The sequence below is a fragment of the Polypterus senegalus genome, chromosome 15, assembly GCF_016835505.1.
Source record: "Polypterus senegalus isolate Bchr_013 chromosome 15, ASM1683550v1, whole genome shotgun sequence".
Classification (NCBI taxonomy): domain Eukaryota; kingdom Metazoa; phylum Chordata; class Cladistia; order Polypteriformes; family Polypteridae; genus Polypterus; species Polypterus senegalus.
Genome location: NC_053168.1, coordinates 1086665 through 1093291, shown reverse-complemented (window position 1 = coordinate 1093291; position 6627 = coordinate 1086665). Strand labels below are relative to the sequence as shown.

At 45.1% G+C, this 6627-nt stretch overlaps 1 protein-coding gene across 5 annotated transcripts in view; it reads left to right on the top strand.

The window, feature by feature from the left end:
• The first annotated feature begins 4204 nt into the window (after positions 1–4204).
• Positions 4205–6627, top strand: part of zdhhc3a (zinc finger DHHC-type palmitoyltransferase 3a) — a 58623-nt gene continuing 56200 nt past the window's right edge. For 3 of the 5 annotated variants that reach the window (XM_039737346.1, XM_039737345.1, XM_039737347.1), the window contains exon 1: positions 4206–4876. The gene's annotated coding sequence lies outside the window, so the exon portion shown is untranslated. Of the gene's footprint in view, positions 4877–6627 lie in introns of all 5 variants that reach the window. The other 2 variants (XM_039737349.1, XM_039737350.1) reach the window with 2 other exon arrangements.

Genomic DNA, 6627 nt, shown 5'->3' with positions numbered 1-6627 from the left:
CGAGCAAAGTGGCTGAGAAAATGCAGTGAGCAGAATCCAATCAGGGTAGGGCCAGGTAGTAAGCACGAGCCAATCACAGCATGCGTTTTCACAATGAGCTGCCATTTTAAGAGTAAGTTTTCAAAAGTCTCCACTTTCAAGGATTAAAAACTCCAGCATAGTGTGGAGGAAAGGCGAAAACTTCTGCAAACTGACATCTGCATTTTTAAATGAAAGCGCAGTCGTGTGGACATACTGTAGCCTTACCAGCATTTGCAACAAGTCATCTGCTGCCATGATAAGCGTGCATAGCAATCTCATCACAAAACGTCCGTCTTCCTCACCTGAAAAACCACCGAGTGCACTTGTCACATACGGAGAAGTGCAGACTAATGGTGCCCACCTCCCACTGTTAATTAAAACCTGCTTCAGAAGCCACCTCAGCGAAACCGGCACTAAAAAACTACACTGAAAGCTGCCATACAGTTGTCTCATCAGCTGCTGCGGCATTTTCCTTTACTAAAACACCCTACTAAATAAATAAATAAAAAATAGTGGATATAATGAGGGGATTAGAAATAAACTTGATCCACTAGGAATCAAAGTCAAGACAGAGGTAAAGAATTTAGGGGTCATTGCTGACTCGGACCTGAATTTTAAATCACATATTAATAAGATTACTAGGACAGCATATTTCAGTTAAGGAATATAACAAAAGTTACACCTCTTACAGATGATGAGAAATCAGTTCACGCGTTTGTTTTTAGTCGACTAGATTACTGTAACGCTCTCTTCTCAGGACCACCGAAGAAAGACATCAATCGATTACGACGAATGCAGAATGGAGCTGCCATAATTTTAACTAGAAAAAGAAAATCCGAGCACATCACCCCAGTCTGAGCGTCACTACACTGTGTGCACAATTATTAGGCAAGTGAGTATTTTGACCATATCATCATTTTTAATGCGTATATTCCAACTCCAAGCTGTATTAACTTGAATGCTTATTGGATTTAAGCACGTCAGGTGATGTGTATTTGTGTAATGAGGGAGGGTGTGGCCTAAGGAGATCAACACCCTATATCAAGGTGTGCAGAATTATTAGGCAGCTAGTTTTCCTCGGGCAAAATGGGCCAAAAAAGAGATTTAACTGACTCTGAAAAGTCAAAAATTGTAAAAAGTCTTTCAGAGGGATGCAGCACTTTTGGAATTGCTAAGATATTGGTGTGTGATCACAGAACCATCAAACATTTTGTTGCAAATAGTCAACAGGGTCGCAAGAAACGTGTTGAGAACAAAAGACGCAAATTAGCTGCCAAAGATTTGAGAAGAATCAAACGTGAAGCTACCAGGAACCCATTATCCTCCAGTACTTTCATATTCCAGAGCTGCAACCTACCTGGAGTGCCCAGAAGTACAAGGTGTTCAGTGCTCAAAGACATGGCCAAGGTAAGGAGGGCTGAAACCCAACCACCACTGAACAAGAAACATAAGTTGAAACGTCAAAACTGGGCCAAGAAATATCTGAAGAAGATTTTTTCAAAGGTTTTATGGACCGATGAGATGAGAGTGACTCTTGATGGACCAGATGGATGGACCTGTGGATCAGTAATGGGCACAGAGCTCCACTCCAACGTGGAGGTGGGGTACTGGTATGAGCTGGTATTTTTAAAGATGAGCTAGTTGGACCTTTTGCATTGAAGATGAACTCAAAATCAACTCCCAAACCTACTGCCAGTTTTTCGAAGACACTTTCTTCAAACAGTGATACAGGAAGAAGACCAGGATTTTTATGCAGGCCAATGCTCCATCACTTGCATCGAAGTTCTCCGCTGCGTGGCCAGCCAGTAAAGGCCTTAAAGATGAAGGAATAATGACATGGCCCCCTTCCTCATCTGACCTAAACCCTATCGAGAACTTGTGGGCACTTCTTAAACGCTAGATTTACGGGGGAGAAAAACAATCCACCTCTCTGAAGAGTGTCTGGGAGGCTGTAGTCACTGCTCCACAAAAAGCTGATCGTCAACAGATCAAGAAACTGACAGACTCCATGAATGGAAAGGCTTATGACTGTTATTGGAAAGAAGGGTGGCTATATTGGTCATTGATTGATTGATTGATTTGTTTTGAAATGTCAGAGATGTTTATTTGTAAATTTTGAGGTGTTTGTTTATTATTCTCACTATAACAGATGAAAATAAACAAGTGAGATGGGAAAATTTTCATTTTTCCTTTAGTTGCATAATAAATCTGCACACTAATAGTTGCCTAATAATTGTGCGCACATATGTATTCCCCTGATGATGTTCACACTCACATTTCCGTTGTGAAACATTCAGGTTTCAGGTTTATTAACATTTTGGATTGACTGATAGCACTGTGTTTGTTCCATATTAAAATTAATCCTCAAAAATACAACTTGCCTAATAATTCTGCACTCCCTGTACACTGGTTACCTGTGTCATTTAGAAGTGACTTTAAAATACGGCTTATGGTTTATAAAGCCTTAAATAAGATGTTCCATCCTATACTTCAGAAATTCCTCCCACAGTGCACTCAAAATCGTAACCTTAGATCTTCAAATGACGGTCTGCATAGAATTCCAAGAGCTAAACTGAAAAGAAGTGGTGAGGCGGGTGGGCAGCCTTCTGCTGTTATGCACCTCAAATCTAGAATACGAGTTTACTGATAGAAAGTCACCAGGCTGATATGGTGGAGCCCTTTAAAACACTGCTGAAAACCCGTTATTGTAGCACGGCTTTCTCATGGCTTCACTTTAGTGTAACCCTGATATTCTGTATATGCATTGAATTATCATTTTTATCTTATCTCCGTAATCCAACTAACCCCTACTATCTCCGCTGTTCTTTTTCCGGTTTTCTGTGCTGGCATCTGCGCCACCACCACCACCCGATCAGGGCACCATGCAGGCCCTACATTGATGGATTGAAGGCCAGATGTCCACATGACCAGATCATCCAATTCTTCCACATGAAGCCTGAAAACCCTGTGGACTGACTGAGATCACTGATGTTAGCTAGAATGCCCAGCGAGGGCGAGGTGGTCTCGTGGCCTTGGAGCCCCTGCAGATTTTTTTTTTTGCTTTTTTCTGTCCTCCTGGCCATTGGACCTTACTTTATTCTTTGTTATTTTGTATTGCCTAATCTTATTTTTATATTCTATTTTTTCTTTCTTCATCTAGTAAAGTACTTTGAGCTCCATCATTTGTATGAAAATGTGCTATAGAGATGTTGTTGTTGTTATTTCAGTGGTGTTAGCAGTGTGCTGCACAGACCACCATAACCTGCTATTATGTGTGTATCCTTTCAAATATTGGGGTAATCAGTGCAAACCCAATTTGGAGCCCTAGGTGGGGTGGACAGACATCGCCTCTTGTTGTCTGCCAGTCACACCACACAGCCTAGGTCGCCTAATGGATTAACTGGCTGGCTGGCTGAAAGGGTAATTTACACCATATTAAAAGTGCACCTCAACCTAACTGCGATGTTGCACTGACAAATGTATTCACTGGCTACAGGCCATGTTATACTGATGACATTTTCAATTCTAAATTGCACTTTAGCGAAACTCGGCGAGTACGCGCAGTGCTGAGCATCTTCTTCACACGAACGCGCTGCAGTCCGACTGTTGGCAGCCTCACAGCTATCTGCGCAGCCGCCGCCAACACCGCGGCGTCACGCGCGTGCACGTTTCCGTATTAAAGACACACCGTAAAATGCGCCACATATTTCGTCGAGTTGTTAAGCGCTGTCCCACTGTGATGAATGGAGTTGTCGGTTTACAAGTTTGGTCAGTTATGTTAATAACTGACAACGTCAAACCGGTATTACTAAACCCGACAGGCGTAACGAAGGAATAAACACGTGTCAGCTTTTAAGTGTAAATTTGCCGACGCGCATCTCTGTGGGGTCACTGAAGTGCTGCGCAGCTTCCCGTTTTCTTTGTAATCAGCACTGGCAGCCAGCTGCGCAGTCAGACATTGTGCTGCATTTTCAAACATATGCATCATTTAAACTACATACAAATTTGTCACCACAGAACACATTTATGGTTTCATTGGACTAATCTGATGTATGCGTAAACGTTATTTTAAGCGTAAATTAGCCGATTCGTCTCTCTATGAATTTTCGCCATACAAGAACGCCCCCGTGTCTCTGCTCCGAGTGTCGGCATCCTGCAGCCGGGCACATCGCTGTGTTTTCAAACGTACGCATTCTGTATTAGGATTTAAATGAACTAACACAGTCCCCCACGTGCGGCTCGAAACAGGCCACCTTTGTGGCACCCAGTCCGCCGCTTGTCCCGAAGCTCAGCTGGCCTCACCGTGGAGCGCTCGCGTTGTTTCTTCCTCGGCATACGTGAAGCCAACGAAGGAACCGGAACTGCCGCGCTCCCTTGTCCGTCCGCTGCGCGTTTTCTCGCCGTGTTGCTGAGGGGCGAGCCTCTCCGGAGACATTTTTTTTTGTGGCTAATAAGGAAGTTGGATGTTCACGAAACTGGCGAAAGCAGCGGCGGCAGGAAGTCTTGCCTGCCTCTCCTGAGCGGACTTCCTGGTGTGGGTGTCTGCTGTTGCTGCTGTGTGCGTGTTTTGTGGCGGATCGCCTGGGTGGGAGCCGCTCGCGCGGGCAAACAACAGCGGCGAGCGGGAAGACAAGTGGGCGAGTGTAGTGGCGCGCGGCAGCCCAAACGGACGAGAGCCCGGCGTGCGCGTCTTCTCGGAGGAGACTCGCCCGCTAGCCTGCTCTGGGTGTAGGGAGCACAGGGCTGCAGCGGCACGAGAGCGCACCGATACGCTTCGGAGGGCCAACCGGCAGAGCTGCCCGCAGAAGAACAGAAACCGAGCGAGAGAAACGGGCAACCGCGGAGGAGAGACGAGGTGAGTGGCGTCTTAGCCGTGGGCTCGGGGCTTTGTTCGGGACACGTTCATTTTACATACATGGATTTTTATTTGGGAAATGGAAAAGGGTCTGTGTGGACATCGGCTGGGAGGGGACTGCGTGCGGATACGAAGACCGAACGGTAATTTGAGCTCCGCGGACAGCAGGTGAGGCGCACCTGGCAAAGCCGCACACTGGGACGCTTCGTGAAGAAAAGACCCCCCATACAGCCATAGGGAGAAAGGCAGCAACCAGAATTGTCGGGACTCGCTGGTTGTGCTCAGTAAGCGGCCGAAACGATAAGAACAGACGGTCAAGGAGACGCTTCACACCTTACGAGTCGAACAGGGCCCTCACTTGCGCTGCAGGTCGCGTCCCCGTGTGAAAGCCGCACAAATCTACCCCAGTGGTGGGCGAGGCTGGAGCCGAACCGAGCAGCGCAGTGTGCAAGGCAGGAGCACGGCCTCACCGCCCTCACTGGGCCGCTTTAGACTCGAAGGCCAACCGAGCAGACGTTACGGGAAAACTGGAGTGTTCATATTAAAATAGAAAAATGAATATTTCTGTACATCCAAAGAGTCCCTTCTGTACCGAAGACGATGGCATCTCCGTGTCGCCTTCCTACTGTAAAATATTTTGAAGTTCTGACTTTGTATTCATTTATGGAGTGACCACAAATCAGTCCCAGTCTGTTTTAAATGCAGTTCTTTTTTTGTTTGTGAACCTGAACATAAAGTTGAGAGGAAATGAAGTCGGCGAGCTCTCCTGACTCAGGGAATGTCACATACAGAAGTCTAAAGTTCAGAATGTTAGACCTTCCATTGCATGGAGGAATGTCTCATACAAAATAAATAGACAAATAAGGTACCGGGCAATGTGATGATAAGTAAATAATCGCACCTTAAAATGTGAGCATAAATAATTGAAGACACCAGAGAATCTGTTTTCTCCAAGGTGTCATTTCCAACATTCGAGATGTAGATGGTTCCATTTCTTTTGTTTTTCCATTGGGAGCCCAGGCGGGTGAAGTGACCTGCTCAGGGTCGCACAGCGTCAGTGGTGGGAATTGGACCCGAAACTTCATAAGAAAAACGGAGCTCAATTCTGTCCAATTTTCAGGAAAACTTTATTGTATTTGTTACCAAAGTATTTAAACATTAAAAAAGAAATGTACATGCAAGAGGAGCAACAGCTAAACCAGTGAGCAAAAGAGGGTTTCATACATTTGAGCCCAGGATGTTTGCTGTTGAAGGCAACTGTGCGGCCCCTCCATATATGCAGTAAATCAGAACTTGTCTATTATCGTGACGCTAAGACTGGCCTACCCCAGCTACAAATACTAACCTTAAAGTTACCTGTAGGTCCCTGATGTTAATGTCCTCTTTGGGTTTCTGATATTAAAATTCCTATTGGGTGCCTAATTGTGAGTTTTCCGTCTTGCATCGTGATAATATAACGATTTACGGTACATTTCTATTAATTCGCTTGTGTCCATCCGTGCACGATATTAAAAACCAGTTGCCACAACTACTATAACCACAACAACAGCGTGGAATCCGTGTTCCTGTTGATTTGCCAGGCCTTGTTTTGTACACGACATTTTTCAGAGTTACAGCGAAACGCAGGTTAAATGTACAGGTACTTCTGGGTTACACACAAGGGAATATTTTTCCTGACAACAATGTTTCTGCAACAAATTGTGTTTTCCGACAATTATTACAGACGTTACATCACCTGACGGCCACACTTC